This window comes from Eptesicus fuscus, chromosome 17 (genome assembly GCF_027574615.1).
Source record: "Eptesicus fuscus isolate TK198812 chromosome 17, DD_ASM_mEF_20220401, whole genome shotgun sequence".
Lineage (NCBI taxonomy): Eukaryota > Metazoa > Chordata > Mammalia > Chiroptera > Vespertilionidae > Eptesicus > Eptesicus fuscus.
The window spans coordinates 33,485,578-33,508,843 of record NC_072489.1 but is presented as its reverse complement, the minus strand read 5'-3'; the positions used below and the strand labels follow the sequence as shown (position 1 = coordinate 33,508,843).

The 23,266-nt window shown below is 41.5% G+C and overlaps 1 protein-coding gene across 6 annotated transcripts in view; it reads left to right on the top strand.

Moving 5' to 3' along the window:
* Window positions 1–23,266, top strand: part of SGMS1 (sphingomyelin synthase 1) — a 251,170-nt gene that overhangs the window by 166,133 nt on the left and 61,771 nt on the right. For 2 of the 6 annotated variants that reach the window (XM_028127603.2, XM_054729299.1), the window contains exon 1: window positions 5,955–6,281. The exons of 3 other annotated variants lie outside the window; for them this stretch is intronic. The gene's annotated coding sequence lies outside the window, so the exon portion shown is untranslated. Of the gene's footprint in view, window positions 1–5,954; window positions 6,282–19,808; window positions 19,945–23,266 lie in introns of those variants that run through there. One more of the 6 variants, XM_054729298.1, reaches the window with a different exon arrangement.

The following is a 23,266-nucleotide window of genomic DNA, read 5'->3' as shown; positions in this document are numbered from 1 at the left end:
TTTCGCTTTTTATTTTTTAATACATTTTTATTGATTTTAGGGAAGAAGGGAAAGGGAGAGAGAGAGAGAGAGAGGAACATCAATGATGAGAGATAATCATTGATTGGCTGCCTCCTGCACGCCCCCCACTGGGGATGGAGGCCGCAACCCGGGCATGTGCCCCGACCAGAATCGAACCCAAGACCTTTCAGTCCACAGGCCGACACTCTATCATTGATCCAAACCAGCAAGGGCAGCACCCTCTTTCTTCAACAAGGCAAAATAAATTTTTTATGAAGATACTGTTTATAGACCCTTGGTTTTCAGATGCTCTTCATGTAAGTACAAGAAGCATCAGTTTACTTCAAGGTTTACTCAGAGAAATGTTTTATGTTGTTCTGCCAGAGACGTGCCTTCTCAGGAAGACGTGCTTTCTCAGACAGAAAGTTAATGTCTGGCTATTGGCTCTGACTGCCCACTAGTCCCTTCTCTTCATAAAAATCTAGATAGTTACAGAGTCTGAAACATTAGCTCTCAGTCTCCTCGAGTGTAAACCCACGTCTGTCTGGCTGCTGTGACTATCAGGTACAGCCTTGGGGTCAAACATACATGGTTTTGAATCTGGCTTTGATTTATTTCGACAGTTCACTTTGGGCATAAAAGCCTTCTTGACTCCCAGTTTCCTTATGGTTTTGGTGCAGTTTTTAACATCTACCTTCTGTGTTGTGTGTGGATTAAGTGTTAAATAATGTACGTACAAAGCTAGCCACTGGCATTACTAGATGCTCAGTAAATGGATTAAATTGAGCATCTTTGTCTTGTTCTAAGTGGAATTTCAGATACACTTTCCTATAGGAACAGTGTTATGACTGGGGTTTGAAACATTATTAACATTATATTTCAGTTATGAGTTTAATATGCCAGCGAAGCCAGTCTCTACATTTTGTCTCTCAAGAAATGCATTTCAAGTGCCACGTAAGAGATCATTAACTTAATTAAGACTCTAAAAGTGAACTTCTGGAATGTAACATATTACCAGGTTGAGGACTGCCTATTAGATACAGTTTCACAATAGACACAAAAATGGACTTTCTTGATAAGTGGTGGTATTTGGGGGGCAGGCAAATGAGCTCTCCTTCCCACTTCTGGGAAGTAAACTCACCTTTTGGAGCACTTACTGTTATTCCTGACAATCCATCTAGTTAGTTCTAGTTCTAGTGTAGACTGGCCAAACCTGGGACCGTGGTCGCCGGATGGGTGCATGGCCCCAAGCTGACGAGTGAGACTTTGTTGGGGAATAGACCATCTTTGTGGCAGAGCAGGGAGTTAAGTGGAAGAAGGCAGAGTTCAGGAAGGGAGAACGAAGCCAAGCTATAGAAGCGAAGACACTATCTTGTCCTGGTGGAGTTCATTTTGAGCTGATCCTAGAGCCCAGCTGTGGCTTTCCTGCTGCTGGGTTATGTAGAGTCAGTGCATCCCAACTTCATTTTACCTGGGCTGCTTTAGTGCTGTTTCTGTCCACCTGCAAGTTAAAGAATACAGACTAATTCATTTGGTTGTTTATACTTGGAATATTTAAGAAGTCAGTGTCTTTGTCTTAGGCAATTATCTATATATATGAAAGCCTAAGCGACCGAGCGACCGAACTACTGAATGACCGAATGCCTGGTCGACTGGTTGCTATGATGCTCACTGACCACCTGGGGGCAGACGCTCAATGCAGGAGCTGCCCCCTGGTGGTCAGTGCACTCCCACAGTGGGAGCGTGCTCAGCTGACCAACGGGCGCCAGACGCAGGGCTCACGGCTGGCCACCGCGTGGAGCGGCAGCGAGCCTACTGAGCAGTGGCTGTGGCAGTGGCCGTGGCAGGCGCAGCAGGACCAGGATGAGCAGGAGCGGCAGTCAGTGTTGGACTGCTGGTTTTGGCCCAATCCCTGCAGGCCACGCCAAGAGGACCCCACTGGTGCACAAATCCGTGCTCTGAGCCTCTAGTAATAAATATAATTGCATAGTGGGACAGCTGATTTACGACATAGCTTTTGAGAACAGTGGTAACATTTATTCCTATCTCATAAAAGCATAAATGTATTAGCACTAATCAAAAGATACTAGTAACTGTGTGTGTGTGTGTGTATACACATATGTATAAAATGACTCTTTTGACAGAGGCTTCCTCTAATGCAAATGCCATATAACTTTTGATTTTAAATTATGTAAACAAACAGATACTCAAGATGCTTCTAGTAGTTATCTGCCCTTTGCTACCATTTATGGTAGGAGCACTTGTAGGTAATCAGGTAGATGTTCGTAGATATATATGGGTTGAGAGAGATGTTTCTATTTAAGGAGGAATTGGTACTTTGGCAAGATTATCAAGTAAGTACATTTGTGTTCCTTACTGGAAAGGAAAGATAGAATGACTTAATGTTTCTCTTCTCTTCAGTAGGTTAGTGTTTGGGGAACTGAGATTTTATGTGACAACACTCTTGTAAACTTCACTTCCCTTTAGGAAGTATCAGATTTGCCTTCTCAGTAGTAGCATTTTGTATTGTTGGAATATGTTGTAAAGAGCAAAGAAAAGCATCTGCCATTTGAGATCTGCTTGCCAACTGCTTTAAACAGCTATAGTATTTGTTTATTCTTGATGTGTCAGCAGTCAGAAGGAAGTTTTCCTTTCTCTTTTGTGGTTATATAACTTAAACATTATCATATCTACGGTGGCTAGTATGTAGAATCTTCTAGGTCCTGGGAGGATACAAGGCCTTGGAAACACAATCTCTGCCTCAGATGGACTTCTATCATCTGGTGAGAAGGAAAAGTTAGGAATCTCAAAAAGAAGGAAGACGCTAAGGTTCTGTAGTCAGTTTTGAAAGGGAGGTATAAGGAGCAGGTCTGTAGGTATTTAGAGGAGGGGAGAGTTTCCCAGGGCTTGAGCCAGGGAGGAGCGTTTCAGGAAAAGCAAGGGTTTGAGTGGTCTGGAAGGTGATAACTAGGAAGAAGAGTAAGAGAGGTCATCAGACCAGGGCCTGGTGTGGGCCCAGGTGTGGAGGTGGTAATGTGCCCACTGCCTTAGGGGAAAACCCAGTGGCACAGGTCGGTTACTTGGCCGAGTTTTTTGTTTGTTTGTTTGTTTTCTGTGTGTGTTTTTTAAGTGTAAGGTGGGGGTTGGAGAGGTAGAGGCCAGCTTTTGAATAACTAAGCATTGTGACACTGCGCCTGTGGGCTGATTGTTACTTTTTAAAACTGAAAGGACAAACTTTGTGCTTTGAATTTAAAGTTAGGCCACAAAGACATCCTAGAAACAGTGATCCTATCTCTATTGCGAGGATGTTCTAAAAATGTTGGTAATCGCATCCTTACTCCAAAGCATAAGGATTATCGGAAACATCTTTTAAGTGCTTTGAGCTATGATTGCAGGTGAACATATTTACAAAGTGCTCCTTCTTCCTGAATGGAGCACCCACACTGTGAATTTTAAGCTTGACTGGATCCTAGACAATAGAAACAAAGTAGATTATCTATTTCCTGGATGTGCTAGCTTTCCCTTTCACTTTTACGTATCTCTGTGGACCTATGTCTACATATAATTGCATATTTCAGATTATAATGTTACGAAGTTTATTGAGATGCTCATATACTCCTAGGTGTTATGTATATATATATATTCTTCTCATATAAAAGAGCTGCTATTTTTGGTGTAACAGCCAACATATTATCAGTTTGGCTAGTATAATTGATTGTAATAGTTTTGTAAGCAGAAAAATGATGTGCCCGAAAATACATATTTATATGAATGTTTGAAGAAAGCTGCCTATAAAGCAAATGGTTTCCTTTTGATCTGTACTGTTGTTTAGGTGATAGAGGAAAGGTTCATGACATGATGGCACACCGGACTTTGACATTTGTCATGTGATGGCAGTGATGTGTTGGAAGCAGAGGGAGGGACCTGGCAGCTGGAACAACAGGTGACCCTGGCATGAGGGGATGAATGCCTGAACCAGGAATGGAAAAAATGGTACAGAAGTGAAAGCTGTATTCATACCTATTAATAGTGACTTATCAAGAGAAAGGGAGGGAGATATTTTCAGAATTTAACTTAAAGTGTCCAAGACAATAAGATTACCTTTGTGAGGAATATGAGAGTCGAGGGAGATTTATCAACTTTGTATCTTCTAAGATATAGGACCAACTGTGCCTGTTGCTAAGGATAAATGCTAAGTTATAGGCTTATCTTGCGCCTGTCCTTTTTTAATTTATTTTTAAAATAACTTTTAGATTGTGTGTGTGTTTTTTAATTTATTTTTTAGTTATAGTTGACATACAATATCATATTAGTTTCAGGTGAACAAAATAGTGATTAGACATTTATATACCCAACAAAGTAATCACTCTTGAGTCCAGTACCCATCGGGCACCATACACAGTTATTACGATGGTATTGACTATACAGGAGTGGGCAAAGGTAGGTTTACAGTTGTAATACAAATGCAGTAATTAATAAATAATAATAATACAAGAATAAATTGTTTCACGTACTCACAACTGTAAACCTGCTTTTGCCTACCCCTGTATTCCCTGCGCTGTACCTTAACGCCCATCCTTTTTGACCATAACTTGGTCTTCCAAGTAGAACTCTTAGAGGTCTTCAGAGATAGATGAAGCAGTTTACCAAGGGCCACTCACTTTGCCACGTACCGGCAGAGCTGGGGTTAGGGCAGGAGCTCTTGACTCCTGGTGTAGTTCTTATTAGTCTTCGATGCTGGTTTGGAGAAAAAAACTAGCTTTTTAGATCCCTTGATCACACTTTAGATCTTATGTTTGGCTGTTGAATATTTTGAAGAAATCTTGGCCTATACAATGACTGTTTCTAAAGCAAATGTGAGAAAGTTAAACTCAAAAAGTCTTCTCCAAAGCCAAGTAGGTTTAATTTGTAACTTAAAAAAAAAAAAAAAAAAGGTTTCCTCTGTAAAAACTCTGCTCCCTCACTAGTAATCAACTTACTTTTTAACTGGTACTCAGGACCTACCAGTTCTATCGTTTCCTGTAATGTGCCAATTCCCAACTACATAAAGCTTCTTTTAAATATTTTTATTCCAAAATAATGTTTAGGCACAATGACCCAGAAGGAAAGAGTATTTCCAAAATCACTTGCTTTTTAAAAAGTTGGTCTAATTGTGACATAAATGAAATGATTCCAATTTTAACCCCTTTGTTTTGCTAATTAATTTTTTATTGTGTAATAAGAACACCAAATCCAAGAATCCTAAACCAAAAGCTACAGTTTTTTTCACCACTTAAATATGGGACTCAGACCATGCAGTACTAAAGAACGATTTCAGCTGTAAAATTCTTGGAATATTTTAACATTGAAAGGAATAATAGAAAAACTGTGGGCTAGTGTTCCACAATTTTGGAGATTCTGATACAGAACTCAGAGGGACAAGATAGCATTGTTTAAGTGCCTACTCTATTCAAGTGTTGTGCCACATTCTTTGCACGTATTAGAACATATCATCTGTCCCTCAAACTCTGTTAGGTGAGCATTTTATCCCCCTCATTGCAGATAATTATCCTGCCCTAGGTCATACAGTGTCAGACATCAGATCCAAATCTGCTGGGACGCCTGATGCCACCGCCTCATCACACCCTGGATCGCTGCCTAACTCAAGAACTTTTACTAAGGAATAGAAATTAATGTACATCCATTGTTCAGGTGTCTATCATAAGATTACCCCTTATTTTATGAGAGTTTTTAAAAGGCCATCTACATTTTCTTGAAGTTGCCAAAGGCTGTATTTTGGTGTTTTTTTAAAGGCTGCAGAAGGCTCGTAAGCCTGATGTAAATCAAGAAAGGAAAGTTCCGCCTTCACCGACTGAACACGCTTATTGGCTAGAATTGCACGGACTGACTCATTTCTTTTTTGCTGTGTTAGAGGGCCGCACCCTGCATTCCAAAAACCTCTGCTGTCCTGCTCAGCTCAGCCGCGGCCTCCCCGCTGGAGCCTCAGGGGTTGCGCTGGGTGCCTGCTCACAGCTGTCCCACTGGGAGGACCCGCCCGCCCGCGGGACGCAGGGCTCGCCGCACCGCGGTGCTGGCCAGCCGGCCCGCAGGCCGCGGGAGAGGGCGGCTCCTCCGGCCGGCGGAGGCGCGGGCGCGCCCAGGAGCGGGGGCCGGGGTCGGCGCGCCTCGGACCGCCTTCGCCTCTCCGCCTGCGCCTTGGCAGGCACCGGCGGGCAGGAGCGGAGCAGAAACTTAGTGCCCCAGGAACTTGGCAGGAGACTTTGCCTCCACCAGGAGAGACCGTAAGTGTTGCTCCGTCTGGGATGCTGCGGTTCATTAAAATGCTGTCTGGGGCCGGCGAAGCGCTGACAGCCCGCGGGACCTGGTTCAGAGCGGGGGAAACAGCCTTTCTTGCCTCGCAGAAAACACCCGCTAACGCGATCCTTGCCTTTCCCTCCACTGTGGCGAAGGAAAGGGAATCCTGGCTTGTGCTGGACCTCGCTTTGATGATAAAATGGGCAGGAGCTGTTGGCACCTGAGACCGCTCACAGGGTAGCTGGTGAAGCAGTGGCCAGCGTATAGGCGGCTGCATCCGTGCTCCAGACCCCGTGGGGTGCTGCTGAGAGCTAAGGACCAGGCGGTGGTTTCGGTTAGGGGTGATCGAGCTCTCCTAATGGAGTTTTTGAGGGAGTGGGGTTGTCTTTACAGCTAATTACTAAGTTTGGGGGAAATATCACTTTCTCAAACTCCAGTCCCTGTACTAAATAAAATTAAAGGTCCGTCAGCCAACTCCTTTGGCTGGCTGGGAGCTTAGCCGGTGAGGGAGATCTTTGCTCGGTGCCAGAAGAAGCACGTGCTCCCGCGTTGTGGGGTGAGCGTGTTTACTCCACAGCTATGCTTTCTATTTATTGTGGCCGGATAATTGTGCTGTGGAATTTGTGGAGAGAAAGACACTGAGAAGAGTGCATAGCATTTATTTTTATTTTTATTTCCCGCGATTTGTGTTTGCCATCTGGAGTTGCTATCTACGTTGTACCCCAATGGGAACCCTCCAGTGTGGTATATTCCCGGTCCACTCTTAGCCTGTTGAGTTGATTATCACTTTTAAATTGCTGTAGAAATAAAGTCGGTGAGCTTCTTTTTAAAAATCTGCTTTTTATGTAAGAAATTAGTCAGCAGTGCGTAGAGATGTGTATGCTGCAAGTAAATTGTTTTCTTGCAAGAGGATGGGGAGGAGGGCAGCAGAGAAGCAGAATCTGTGATTATTGCAGTTTCGCCAAAGGCACACACAGTGCAACAGACACATCACCATCAGAAACACTGACTGCTGGAGAGGCCGGCGGAAGGCGTCCGGTGGCATCAAGGATGACAGAACTCAGGATGCTGTCCTTAAACGTCTTCATTTATGAGATACAGACTGGCTCCGTAGACGGGCTCTGTAACAGAAAGAAAGGGCAAAGTTCTTTGCAACTGACTTTATCAGGTCTGTGAAGGAAGCTTCTCCAGACATTAGTCACTTCTAAATGGGATCATTAAAATAATTTGTAGAATTTTAAATTAGTTATACATTGAGCTAATACTAATACTGTTTCCCAGCTTATATGCTAATTTGGAAGTTCAGTTGCTTTGAGTTTAACGAATTAAGTCGCTCTGAGTGAGAGGTAACAACTTGGGATCCCCTTTCTTTTGAGAAACAGCCTGTGATGTTGAGAGAAATGGCCCTAATTCCACTGGGGTAGTTGGAAAGCCCCCTCAGGTGGTAAGAATGGGAATCTATTTTATTAAATCTAGAAGATGTCTAAAATCTAAAGACAGAATTAAATTTGGATTTTGACTCACCCCAATGGGTGTAATAGAACCAGACATTTGAAGAGCCCGCTTTTATCAGAGACAGATGCTTTGTACCCTCTGCCTCATTTAATTTTCACAATAATGCTGGGAAGTATAGAGATATTATTATTATCTCTGTTTTATAGTTCAAGAAACAGCCTGGGCAAGGTTACATAATCCGCTCCAAATCTCACAGCTAGATAATTTCATTTACACTAGAAGTTAGCATTTAAGGTTGTAATTTTCCCCAGGTGGCTCCCATTGCTCCTAACAAAATAGTGTTGATCTTTCTGTGTGAAATAATCCAGGGGAAGTTCTAAGTTCAAAGCAGATTTTGAAGTTATTTTAAAAGCTCCTCATTGCCCCCGTGCCAAAGTGTCAAAGTTCAAGGAATAATGCATTTGCTCTGGAAGCCTGTGGTTTTCAAATATTAACTAAACAAGTCCTATTCTTGGTGAACCTGTTAATACACGTGGCCGCCTCATAGCTGCTGATTCCGAGTGACTTTCTCCTTTGTTCCTGGAGCTCTTTTAGTTCTGGACGTGCCTGTTCGTCCTGCTCCTCGAAAAGTGCAACTCAGGTGTTCTCTGCTTGTAAACCAAGCAGCTGGGTCCATGACTTCCAGTAGGGGATTTCTCTGTGTGTGGATGCACACCCGCAGTATATTATACGCCGTGTGCAATGTTTGAAAATTTCTGTTAGCACGTCGGTTCGTGTTGAACCTGCTTGTTTAGAATGGTGAGGTTATGAAAGGCGCGCTACGAGTACTGAAGCTTTTCTCGTCCAACGGAAGTGGGAAGTCTCTGTGTATCTCACCAGGGGCAGCCAGTTCTGAGATCGTCTGCTGGGTCATCTGTTGGGACGTCATCATAAACAATGCCACCTTCCCAGAGGACCATGGACTACATACAGCACCTATTCCAGGACCCAAGATTGCTCACAGCCCCACCTCATTAGTCTCGCCATCCATTTGACAGGAACACCCACCCTTCCCAAGCACAGCAAGGATGTCCTGGGCTCCTCCTCAAACTTCTCTAAATCCTAGCTGCTCTAAGTGCCTCGAGTTCTTGAGGATGTTGAAAGAACATGCCAGTGTGATGATAAAACCACTTGGGGTGAATCTTGTGAAAATCACGCAGAGGAGGAACTGTGCCAAACAACTTGATTTTCAAAACTAGGGGAGATGGTAAATTCCAAGCTTTCGATTCCGAGCTTGTGTTGGTGTCTAGCAGAATTATAAGTCATATTTTTTAAAAGAGGAGTTAGGGATCACCTAGAAAAGGTGGTGGTGATCAGTATTTAGCATCAGTCATCTCCAATTGACCTCATTTCTTTTTTGAGCGTTACTGGACAAGTATATCTACATTGCTGTAGATCTGACATGCCTGCTTTAACAAAACATTTGACGGAGTGCTTTGTGTTCTTAACTCAAGATGGACACACGTGGGTTGGACAGCAATATTTATAATGATAAAAGCGTAATATGCTAATTAGACCAGATGTCCTTCCGGACGAAGCCGGGCTGCGGGGGAAGCCCTGGTCCCAGGTGCCAGAGGGAAGCCGGTGCCGGCAGCCGGGGGAAGGAAGGCCTACTCTTGCATGAATTTCGTGCATCTAGTAGATAGATAAGTGGCTTGCATCTTGTCATACCCAACAGGGATGCTCAGTAGAGTGATGTCAGACTTGACCAAGGTGCCTTGAGAAGGGCCCTTGATGCAGCTGGGGAAAAACTCAGCATTAGTGGAGATGGACTATTCAGAACCAAATGCTGACAGTCTCCCAGTTCTCGGAAGCGCTGAGAGCAGGGGCGTTGGCGCCTGAACTTGGGCAAGTTGTTTACTCTCTGTGCCTCAGTCTCTTCATTCATCAGATGCAGATAAGAACACCCATGTCATAGGCTGTTGAAAACTCACGTGAAGTGCTTAAAAACAGAGCCTGGCGGTACATTGTGTGTGTTGGATGTTAGTCTTTTGTTGTTGCTCCTGCTTTTACAACTTGAGGGAGTGTTGTGCACAGTTCTGGGTTTGTGTTTAAAAGTGTGTCCAGCCGAGGAAATCAGGCTTTGGAGAGGGTCTAGAAACTGAACAGCTGTTGAAGACACTAGGGATGTATACCTCCGTGTAAAAGCCGAGAGAGGCAGTACTAACAGTGCTTTCTCTTTTTTTTTTTTTTTTTAATATTTTTATTGAGGTATTATATGTGTACATATCTTACTATTACCCCCCACCCCACACCCACACATGCCCTCCCCCCCAGAGTTTTGCGTCCATTGTTTATGCTTATATGCATGCATACAAGTCCTTCGTTTGATTTCATAACTCCCCCACCTTTCCCAAACTTTCCCCCTGTAATTTGAAAGTCTGTTTGATGCTTTACTGTCTCTGTATCTATCTTTTTGTTCACCACTTTATAATGTTCTTTACTATCCCTAAATGAGTGAGATCATGTGGTATTTTTCTTTCATTGACTGGCTTATTTCACTTAGCATAATGTTCTCCAATTCCATCCAGGTTGCTGCAAATGATGAGAATTCCTTCTTTTTTATGGCAGCATAGTATTCCATTGTGTAGATGTACCACAGTTTTCCGATCCAGTCATCTGCTGATGGGCACCTAGGCTGTTTCCAAATCTTAGCTATTGTAATGCTTTCTTTTAAGGAGCCATAGCTTGGTACAATAAATATCTCCACTGAGCTAGGATTTAGAAGAGCTCTTTCCTGATACCAGTACATTCTTTAACCAGTTATGTGACCTTCGGCAATTAGTTTAGCTCAGTGGTTCACAGGGTGTGAATTTACCCCTTAGGGGACATTAGGCAATGCCCACACACATTTTTAATTGCACAATTGGGGTAGGAAGGTGTGCTATTAACATTTCGTGGGTAGAGGCCAGGGATGCCAACATACGCAGTGCATAGGACAGCCCCCACAAAAAGAATTGTCCTGTCCGAATGTCTATAGTGCTGAGGTCCAGCCCCTGGCTTACCTCTTCAGTATCTGTGTTTCTGTTTGTGGAATTTGAATACTAATCTTTGCTTTGGCAATATCACAAAGCAGCTTCCCGGGTAGATTTATGAAAGGGCCTTGGAGAGTTAATGTATTCTTAAGTCTGCAGCTGTATACAGCATATACATTTTATCAGCAGCAGCACAGTAAATATCATTTACTCCAGTCCCTGGAGAAATATATTACAGTGGTTTGAGTCAGATAACCTTGTGATTGAATCTCAGCCCTATTGATTTAACCTGCGGTGTGATTTGGGGCAAGTCTCTTTATCGCTGAAAACCCAATCCCTGTTTCATAGAGTTTGGGGGTGATAAACAAGATATAGATGTAAATCTCATAGCAGCCTTTAGGCATAATCGTAAGCAATTGTTTTTTAAACAAACTTTTTTTTTTTTTTGCTAATGGGATTGAGTGGTACTTATTAAAATATAAGATTTGGAAAGAGGATGAGTAAAGAAATTAGATTTTAGCAGCTAAAAGAAAACAAAAAGCCTTCTCTTCAGAATTTAGGAGAGGGAAGTATTATTTTGGCTTGTAAGGAAGAACCATAACCTACTTTATACTGGTCTGGAACTGGCCAAGAATATAACCTATGTTTGTGAATTGCTCCACAATAAAAACTTGCAAAGTTTAGCGGTGAGCTGAAGAAGTCAGTAAGCAGGATACCAAGCCTGTGTATGTGTGGATGTGTCAGCTCTACAGTTTTCGTGATTTCCTAAAGATAGAGCAAAACTTCCATTCGATCGCTTTTCCCGTCACCTGTGGCACTGGGAGTCTGGAGACCAGTCACGAGTCCCACTGTTTTGTCGCCACTGTGGTGACCGGTGGCAGTATGTGGCATATCCATCTGGTCAGGTGGAAGTTAATGTGTTTAACTCAAGAGTGTGATTTTTTTTAATGATAGGGCTTGGGTAGGAAGATCCCTGAGTGTGCACACCCACCACTGTCTACTTGGTAAAGGCGGAGATGTTTGCAGCTCTGGTCATCTTCCAAGGAGGTAGCAGCAGTGAGAGACCCAGCAATGCCAAGTTCCCCGGCTTATTAGGAAGAGACTATTATCCAGGTTGGAGAATTGAAGTTAGTGATTTTTTAAAGGGAGGTTACTCTTAATTTTCCTTCTCAAGGTCCCTAGTACATTTGAACTGGATTGAATAAATCTCACGTAAACACGTGGCTTGAGCCCTCAAATGGAGCAGGGGTTACTGCCCCTTACTCCCAGCAGCTTGCCTGTCTGTGGGCACCTGGAGATCTTCCCTCCTGGAGCAGTGGGGAGAGCCCGTGGCTGCCTCACACCACCAGAGCGGTGGCAGCCCAAGGTGAAGTTCAGCAGTCATAGCCTAAGTGGCACGTGGAGTGGAAATGATTTTGGGGGATCAGAACATACTTCTGAGGAATTTACTAGTATAACACAGACTAAGTTTGTTAGTGCTTGGAGGCCTTCATTAGCATAACCTTCAAGTTTACTTAACTCTCCTAATTGTGCAGAGAATAGAAGCTTATGTTCCAGACACTTGTGGTCTTAAGCTGCCCCTGAGTTGCAGGGTAAACAATATTGAAAAAAAAATTCAGTGATTCTAAAGGGAATCCTGAACTGGATACACAAAGTTGCATACCTCTGTAGGATCAGAAGGCAAGAGTTTTATATTTAAGCCAAGCCAAAGTCAGGTTAACAATAAACCAAGAGATAACAGACAGAAGACGATTTTAGATGGTGCTGGTGACCACAATTCTTGAGGCCTGATGGATGATTTCTCCACTTTAGGTGTAACCCATCACTGATTTCTCAGGTGTGAGTGGGACCAGACAATTCAATGAGCTGATGAAAGTATTGATGAAAGTATTTGAAGGCTGATTATATATTTGCTAGTCTCCTCAGCATCAGCTTGGTGAAATTCTGTAGTATTGTGTACCAAAATCACAAGTTCTAGATTTGTGCGGAGTCAACAAATTTAAGGATAGATTTCTTTGCATTTTGAAACTGGAGTCTCACCAAAAGGCCCACACACATTTTAGACATAGAAGAAACAAAGAGATTTAAAATGTCAAGGCCCTAACCGGTTTGGCTCAGTGGATAGAGCATCGGCCTGCGGACCAAAGGGTCCCAGGTTCGATTCTGGTCACGGGCACATATCTCGGTTGCAGGCTCCTCCCTGGCCTAGGCCCTGGTTAGGGCTTGTGCAGGAGGCAACCAATCGATGTGTTTCTCTCACATCTATGTTTCTCTCCGTCTTTCCCTCTCTCTTCCACTCTCCCTAAGAAAAATCAATGGAAAAATATCCTCGGGTGAGGATTAACAAAAAACAAAACAAATAAAATGTCAAGGTAGAGTGGAACATATATATCTGATTACTTATAAGTCTTTTAGCTTAAAAAATAGTTTATTGTTTTAGAAAGAGAGGAAGAGAGAGAAACATTGATGTGAGAACACAACATAGATGGGCTGCCTCCTGTACGCCCCCTACCGGGCATGGAGCCCACAACCCTGGGCATGTGTCCTTGACCAGGAATCAAATTGGCAACCTAGTGCATGGGATGACACCCAACCAACTGAGCCACACTGGCCAGGGCTGCTAGCTTGTATTTTTAAAAGCGTTTACGCTTAGTATTTAATGAATTCTTTAGTATACTTCTTTCAATATAGGTTGTGGGTGTAGTTGTGTGTTTTTTAAGAGGTCTTCCCCCCCCCCCGCCCCAACCTTCCCTGAAATTCCTAAAGCCTTCACGTCCCTGTGGAATTATTAGCTCTTACCATAAGTGTGGTATGTGTGTGCTATAGGTAAGGACCAACAGGTAGATCTCTTTCCCTTTCTGAGTTGGAAAAAAAATAACAGACTCCAAACGAAACTATAAAATGCGTTGATGAATGGATCACAGCAAAGATAGACAAAATCAGCAAAGATTAAATAGTTTCTAGGGTAGAAGTATAACTTGGTTAAAGGTACTAACATGTTTGTCTGAAAGGGAATTGGTTTGAAGAAGAATTTAGAAAGTGAAACTTGAAGGCTGGAGTGGGAGACCAAGTTTGAGAGGTCAATCTGGCCTGTCTATAGGAGAGGGCACCCTGCCCCTAGCATAGCATGAACAGGCCACTGTATGGACCTTAGCCCTGTGGTGGGGCTGTCTGTGGCTTTGAAATCCAACTGTTAGTTTCCAAACCTCAGTTAGAGTATGGCTTTACTCTAGTCACTGAATACCGCTGAGCCCGCCTTAACCTCACAATGCAGTGTGAAGCCACACAGGAATCCACAAAATTTATCTCTGTTCCATGCCCACCATGCATCCTTCTGATTGTGATCTGGGCTCCTTGTGTAATTATGCTTTGGGGAGACACATGATCAGCAGATACCAGCATCCAATCTACATGATGGTTTATTTTTCTCACAAGATACTAAATCAGCTTTTTTACTTTACTAGCACCATGAATGTGGTTAGTATGAACCCTCTCCTGATCATCATATTTATGAATCTCCAAGATTAAGGACCAGCCATGGACTGTGCGAATCCACCAGCAGCCCACTCCTTACTCCCCGGGGTTGTCTTTTCTACTTGACTTGCAACATAATAGTGCGATGTCCATGATACTAGTGTCTTTTTCTTTGTACTGAAAAAGGTTGAGAAATGAGTGTTACTGCGTGCCTAGTCACGCTGGAAATGTGGCGTTCTGTTCCATGAGCGACTGGTGTAAACATGAGTAAAACGAGAATACGTGGTTATAGTTATAATTAAAAGGCTCACTAATTCCTACTTTGCTAGTTAGCAAATCCTATAATTCTCATTTAAATTGCATATATTACCAAACAACTGCAGAAGTTTACAATCAAAGCTGTTCATAGTCAAAATTTCACAGAATTTTTCACTGTGGTTTTGTACTGCTAAGATTCTTGTAGATTTATAAAGTATGCTTTTCTTTGGTTCTCAGAATAATATGCCCAAGTCTTTGGGGCCTTTGGGTTCATAAGCTGTGGTACTTTTAAACTGTATTCCTGTAAAATTGTCCCTTTAATATTCTCTATATTCCCATCGATATACTGGAATGGGTTTCTGCAGTTATCTACTGTGGGTAGTGATTTTTGTCCTGCTGAACAATTGTTTGATAAATATCAGTCTAGGGACCTGGGCCAGTCACTTTCTTAAATCCTTAGCATTTACTTCTAGGAGCAGATTTCTCAGGGGAATCAGTGCCTGCTGTCATTTACTTTGATTATGTCCTTGTAAAGGTCAGAAATGTGAAATTAAATCTTTCTAGCTCAGACACTAGTCATCGTCAGTCTGTATCAACGGGAAGGTCTTTCACAGGTTCAGCAGTGCCAGAATCACTGGAAGTCAGTTACGTGTTAACCACACAGGCCCAGTCAGACTCCAGGGGACTCCTGGGGGAAAGAGAGGAAGGAGTGGGCTGCCACGGTTCCTAGGGCAGACGAGGATTGTTTCCACTGGGTTGAAGGATAGGGAAACAAAGCAAGAGGGTGCCTCCTTTTACTGGATTGATACCTCTCCTCAATCTCCACTTCCTCCACACTTCTTCACTATCAGGCTACTATGTTCCAAGGCCCTTTATTCTCTGAAAATTTATTAACCAAATTCTCTGAGAAATTGTATGTCTGTATTGGCAGGGGTCAGGGAGGCTAGGGGTTGTTAGGGCTAATACTTCTCTGCTTCCCTCTGCACCCCTGCCAGAGCTCACAGAAACACCACCAGTACCAGAAGGCCTTCCCTGCAATAGATGACCATATGCTAGACTTTTGCTGTCCAATACTGTAGTCACTAGCCACAGACAGCTATTAAAATTAATTTAAATTTAAATTGAATGTAATTAAAGATTCCATTTCTTAATCACACTAACCACATTCTTCAATAGCCACACATGTCCCTAGTGGCTGCCATGCTGGACAGAGAAGACACAGAACATTTCCATCCTCTCATTTGGGGAAGATGATTCATCTTTAAAAAACAAACAAACAGATGGTAAGCCCTGGCTGGTGTGCTCAATGGTTAGAGCATCAGCCCATGGACCCGGTCAAGGGTGCATACTGGGTTGCAGATTTCATCCCCGGCCCCAGTTGGGACGTGTGTGGGAGGCATCCAAGCAATGTGTCTCTCTTACATTGATGTTTCTCTCTTTCTTTCCCTCCCTTCTACTCTCTCTAAAAATCAATGGAAAAATATCTTTGGGTGAGGATTTTTTAAAAAAGAAAAGATGATAAGACATTGAATCCATTTCCCACGAATTCCTATGTCAATCAGAATGTTTCTGGAGTTTAACATTGGCTCTTTTAGGCCTAATGAAGGTAAATTATTGGAAAATTTTAGGTTTCCTCAAGTTTAAACTTTGGATTCTAGCAGAGCATGACAGACTGGGAGAGTAGCCATAGTGATTCATCAGCACGTGTGCAGCCTTTTTATTACAACTGGTTAGTCAGGGCCTAAGTAGCCAAAAAAGAGGGAACTTTGTGAAGTTACTTCCACAGGTGATGGTGCGGCAGGGAGCCCAACAGGGCACCTTGATAACCCCAGAGATCAGCCCCAGCAGGAAGTCATTACTGGCCTCTGGCTGGAGGGACAGATGAGGAGGCTGTCAGGGCAGATGGGAGGTGAAGCCACAAAGGAGATCCAGATGTCAGTCCAGAGGAAGGTGAGAAAGTTCCCAGCAGCTTCTCCATTCCTTCTGCCGCAGTCTTCTGCCAGTGGTGCCTGTGATAATGCAGAGCAGAGGTAGGGACGAGAAGGGGTGATCGGAGGACCTGTTGACGTAGCTGGTACCTTTTCAGCTGACACCTCTTTTGTATAGGGGAAACTCCTCATGCCGCCCCCTCTCAGGCCTGCAGAGTCAGGCAATCTTCACACATCAGTTAGCAAAACTGTTACAAGATAGGTGCTGGACAGGTGCGGCAGGGCCGGGGTTTCGGGGGGCGGGGACGGGAAGTGGGGGAGACACTGCAGAACCAGGAACCACGTCTTCCTCCCACAGTGTCTTTCCAGCATCTTCTGACAAAACTTAGCATCTTGCTAAACAACAAGTGAAAAAAGAATTTAAGAGGCCCATGTCTATTTTTGCAGATCAGGTAGTAAAGGGTGAATTTGTAGCTAGCTGAGAGGCAATAAATTGATAACTGCCATGGGGCGGAAAAAATCCCACCCTTCTTCACTGATCTTTGATTTTCTTTCGTCAAGCAGGCACTGTGCGTGCTGTATGTATATTTAGGTGGTTCTCATTTTTCTCCCCTCACTGGTACCTCAGCATTTCCCGCAGACTTTTAACACTGTGTGGTTTGATTACCTGTATTATCCACAGCGCGACTCATCCCTAAGGGGCTATTGGAGATTCGGTTTCTTCGAATTTTCATTGTGTGCCTCTTAAACCTTAGATAAACACATGGATAATCAAGAATTGGAACCCCACTTATGAAATGACATCCAGCTAGATGACATTCCTGGCTTTTTAATGCCTGTGAAGATATTTAGTACAATCTAGAATTATAATTGTGTGTAATTCAATTTGGGATTTTATTCTTTAGACTTTATAAATATTTGCCAGAGGATTTCATAATGCATTGTAAGGTTATGGTTTTATTCGCTTTGGGTGGGTTTTTTATTTAGTTTACTAGTGTTTTCTTTCTTTTCTTTTCTTTTTTATTATTTTTAACTGCTTCCTTGTGAATTTGGAAGAATACTTCTTCCAGAATTGCTTTTTAAAGATTTTTCCTTCAGGTTGTTTTCTACATTCCACAGCTTTGAACTGCTAAGATTTCTTTGTGACTTCTTGCTCCCTACTCACCATGCAATGCAACATTTATCCTTTTGTTTAAAACATTGGGAAAAGAGAAATACTCCACCTTGTCCTTGGACCCATATTGATATTTTATCTGTCTGCCTTGCCTTCTTTTTTCCTACTTCATTTCTTCATTTCTTTTGTTTTTCTCCTTCAGAACTTTACTGAAAAGTCTTTATCTCATTAAATATATTTAAATTAGATTTTGTTGAAAGACAGCATAAACAGGGAAGAAAATAGCCTATAGTCTTCCATTCAGATAACCCATGATGACATTGAAAATAAATTAAAACTGTATGTACATGATTAACATTCAAATGGTATCAAAAAGTACAGAAAGAGAGGTAAAAGCCTCCCTTCAAATGTAACTATTATTACATTTCTTGTGATTTCTTCCAGGGGCAAAAAATTTTTTTTGGTAAATATCTGCATCTGTCTGGTTCTCTGTTTTTTTAGATTGCTTAGTAAAGGGATTACATTTTCTGTAGCCTTTTTTCTTTTTTGGTGTGTACTTTTCCTATTATGTATTTAGATTTTCCCCATCAATACACACCAATCTTCCTTATTCACTTTAACGTGTATAAGATTTCATTACATGGATGTACAGTAATTGGTTTCAACTTTGCCTTATTTCTGGCTATTTTAGTAATTGTCAGATATTTGGGAAGGAGGAGTTGTGTTGAGCTATTGGATTTATTGCAGACTGCTTTGTGTAAATACTTTTTTCCTTTTTTAAATTTCCTTCTTATTTTTCAATTACAGTTGACAGTCAGCATCATATTAGTTTCAGATGTACAGCATAGTGTTAGACATAATTCCCAAAGCAATTTCCCTCTCACCCCCATTGGTAAATATTTTTGTATAAACATCTTGCTGGTATACTTGTAGGTTAATGTTAAACTCCTAATACCCTAGTGAGATTGCTAGGTTTGAGGATGAAAGCTTTTTAAACTCTGATAAACATTATCCAGTTATACTCTAGAATGGTTATGCAGATTGATTTTTTTAAAATCAGGGTTGTATCTTTCCCACACTCCCACCAGTACTGCAAATCACCGGGCTTATAACATTTTGCCAATCTGATAAGTTACAAATGTTATCTCTGTTTTCACGGGCTTATTTTTAATTATAGGTTTAGGATCCTGTAGGTTCTTTGGCCATTTGAATTTCTGTAAACTTGTTCTTGTGTTTTGCTTTGTACTTTCTTCTTCCTCTTCCCTCTCCTCTTGTTTCTATTTCTTTTTCATAGGGTTCTTATCTTTACTAGATTGGCTGATATGATCTCATTTTAAATTAGGAAAATCAGCCCAGCTGGTGTGACTCAGTGGTTGAGTGTTGACCCATGAACCAGGAGGTCAGAGTTTGATTCCCCTTCAGGGCACATGCCTGGGTGGGTTGCAGGCTCGATCCCCAGTAGGGAGCATGCAGGAGGCAGCCAGTCAGTGATTCTCTCTCATCATTGATGTGCCTCTCTCTCTCTCTCTCTCCTCTCTGAAATCAATAAAAATATACTTTAAAAAAATTAGGGAAATCAGTCCTATTTCATGTGTATTGTAAATATTTTCTCCCATGTTATTTCCAGTCTTTTGATGTTCATTAAAAACATTTTTATTTTGGTGCAAGGAGTATAAAACATGTTTTTTTTTTTTAAAGAAATGAAAGCAAGGTGGGGTTGAGAAAAGTTGGCCATGCTTTGTACTGTTTTTAAGGTCAAATAGTTGTAGTTTGGGACAGAAGTTATTTCTACTAGAGCTCTGGAGACCCCCTGTACCATCTTATTACAACAAGAATATCCTTACTCTGAAGGAGTGATAGACCTTGGCGTCTTTCCCCTCTGTATTTGCCTAGGCCAGTGATGGGCAACCTTTTGAGCTTGGTGTGTCAGACTTCGCCAAAAAACTGAGCATAACTCGGGTAGTGTGTCACTTTGAGGAAAATACATTATTTCGCAAATGTTTCATCCTCAGGAGCAGCAAATGTTTCATCCTCGGCATGCGGCCGTCTCAGAGGCCGCGTGTCATCAGAAATGGCTACTCGTGTCAGTGCTGACACGCGTGTCATAGGTTCGCCATCACTGGCCTAGGCCCTCAGCAGTTTATTGGGCCTCTTAATTTAGAGCCTGTGACTTTATGAACAGTCATGTCTATAAACATAAGAATTTAGCCACCTGATGAGGTCATTCCAGGTAACTGGAATCACAGGGAATGCTCACTTCTGTATCCCCAGCACCTAGAACTGTACCTGAAATGAAATACAGTGTGTTGAATGAATGGATGGAGTCAAGGAAGAGCAAGAAGTGCTGGAGGGGGAATTGAGATCCTGACTGAAAAGATTCACTTTGGAACGCTTTAGTCAACTACGTGTATGTATGCCTGACAAATACACCATAGAGTCCAGAACACTTCCATTTCTTCTCTTCATAATCCCTATTCAGTTAGCTTCTAGGCAGCAGGGTGAGTTCTAAGAGAATAGTGTGCAGTATATGCCTCATGATAAATTTGACAGGATGTTGAATGTGGAAGCAATACACTGGTGTCAAGTGTTAATTGGTTGAATCTCTTCTTTCTTTGTGTTCACATAATTCTCTCTCTAGACTGGCCAGTGAGAGATAATTAAGTCTGTTTGCTGTGAGTGTAGAGTGTTATTAAAACTATATAAAAATGTATTTTAAAATAATGAGTAGATCAAGAATGGATTTCTTTTGAAATTCCTTCATGGACTAAACTTCTCCTTTGGACAGTTAAAGTGATTCTAGTTAACAAAAACAGCTAGCTACAGCTATGTAAACTAACTATGACTCAACCTAAATCCAAGGAAAATAGTTGGCTAATTCTTTATTTAAATAAATATCTCCAGAGAAGATTTTAAGGATTCACTAACAATTCAAATAAATTTATGTTTATATACATATCTTACTCATACATAGGCAAAATGATTTGACATACACTGTTGCTCCCTGAAAATTTCAATAAATCTCAATTTCTAGTAGGATGATGGCCTCTTTTTGGTAACATTTGACCTGAGATGAGATGTCTAATGGCTTTGTTTACTCTCCTCATAGTTTTATAAAGGCAGTTGATTCGGTTCATTTGAATTTGCTGAAATTAAAGCCTACAATAGGAAAAATTACATTTATTTTTGAGGAAGTAAATACTAAACTTTGACTTGCGTTATTGTGCAGTGCCATTCAATGCAAAAATAATTGGATACCAGAACAATAGAGAACCAGCCACTGTTTTGAATGATCAGGCACTTATTAAGCATCTACTTCAGTGCAGACTGATGAAACAATTGATGACTGATGTCATTAATTTGACTTTTGACCAGACCAATTTATTTTAGTTTGATAATGACAGTTTTCTAAATAGTATACCAAAATGAAAGATAAATGAGGGTGTTTAAAAATGTCTAGTCCTATCAAAGGAAAGTTCATAAATGATTTTAGCACAATAGTTTTGGATCACTTTGGACCATCTTGTCTGTGTAGCTTTAGCTTATAAATCAATTTGACAAAATAAGGCTGACAAAAAATTTATTTGTGAATTTGTCCTTGACTTTTTATACAGGAGGATAAATGAATAAGGCAATGGAATCTACTTTGAAAAATTAGTTTCTGAAAGCAGGAGTTTCTGTGGTTTGTTCTGCTCAATGGAGATGGGTCTGTGGGTGAGACCTTGTGCCCTGTTGAACACCAGATGGCTTTAGAGAAACAAAGAAATAAAAAATAAAATGCTATTATCAGCTGTGTCCTTTGTAAAAAAATACATACTTCTAGGAAATTTCAGGAGCTTTTGTGGGATATTTTTGGCCAGGTGTTCTAAATATTTGGTGATATATAGGCCTTTTTGAAGGAAATACTTTGCAGTTGAAATAAAAAGTATGAATTGCTTTAAGAGTGAAATCCATAGGATTATGGTGCTTGGGAAAGCAGACTTTGGAAATGGATGATTCTGTAGTGGATTCTCGGTGCTGCCACATATGGGTGGACACTCTGAGCCCCAGTTTTCTAAATTTGTAAAAGTGGAGATTAAAATACCTACTTCCAAGAGTTTCGAGAGAAATAGATGAATTTGGTGCAAAGTAGTCACTCAACAAATACGTGTCCTTCCTTTAAGAGAGTTTCCAGTGTTGTGCAGAGTGCAAGGGTGGCTGTTGGAAAAGATCTTAAGGACTACTGACGTTTCAAGTTCCCCACACCTTATGAACTTGCCTTTTCCCAGGAAGACAGATTTGCTCTGTGTTATTATAATGTGATGGTTGATGATTTTTCAAGGGTCAGATAATTGACCCTGGTTTATATTGTTTATGTCCCAAGATGAGGCCACAAGTCCCATTGAGGTCAATTATGAGGCATAAGTGTTTATTTTGGAGTGTTTGTGTTTCAGGTGTCCTTTGCCCATTGGTCCGGTCACACGTGCTAATTATCTTTCACATTATGAGTCCATCACAGTACGTGGAGCCCAGGCACTTGGGAGCTTCCCACCCAGGGGCCCTCTGCCCTCAGTGCGGCCCACAGGGAGGTTGGTTACATCAGTGTTGGTCATAAGAGTGGCTCTGATAACTGTCCAGACTTTGATTTGTGCCTAATACATTCTGCTCGCATCCTGGCATTGAACATACCTGAGGTCAGACAGTGCCTGTGTTTTTATACTTCTTTTTTCCACCATAAAAATAAAGTTTCTGTTTGTGTTTTCTTCTTACTAATAAGGTATTGGTATGCACGCTAATGAGCATTATCAAAGAATACATATTATGTGCTGGACTCTGTTCTCAGTGCCTTGTGTACATAATACACTTAGTTTTCCTCCCAGGCTATGGTGTAAGTGCTCTTACTATCCTCGGTTTACAGAGGCAAAAGGCAGTAGTATGGAGTGGTTGAGCAATTTGCTCAAGATCTCCCAGCAAATACACAGAAGAGCCAGGATTTAAATCTGGGCCATCTCTTGACCACTATGCTAACCTTCCTCTCCAATAAGAAAGTTTAGACAGTATAAAAGAACATAAAAATGCCATCTGTCCAGTGACAACTATTCTCAGCCCTTGGATGCACATACTTCCAATTCTTTTCCTTGAACTTTGATTGAAAATCCTCTTCCTCTCCTATTTATACTTCCAAGGGCTAAGCATTAGGTATGGCTCGGTATTTATCACACATGAACATACATAGATAATCCGCACACATTTCTCATGTGTCCTACTATATGCATTGTCCTGCTAGGTGTTTCTTCATGCAGTATATCCTGGACATATTTCTCTATATGTTGTGTATAATCTAACATTTTTCTAACTGTTTAGTATGGACTGTACTACTTTCAGAGGATGGTTGAACCATAATTTCTTTAGATGTACCACTTTCATTAATGGACATTTCGATTGTTGTCACATTTTCCATGCATCGCTTCTAATAGGTGCATAACTTTATTGTATGAAAGTATGATAATTTAATTAATCCTCTTTTGAAATCCAGGTTATTAGAAGGAACTAGGGTGAACATTCTCAAAATTGAAGATTTTTAGCACATCCTTACTTAGTTACTTCCCAGTCCCAGTTCCAATCAAAATGCTTAAATCGAAATGATTACCCTGTCACTTAAAAAACTTTTAGAGATAATACTTTTCAGCCCAAAACTCACCTCTTTAAGTGTGCAATTCAGAGATATTTAGTAAATTATCCAAGTTACAAAA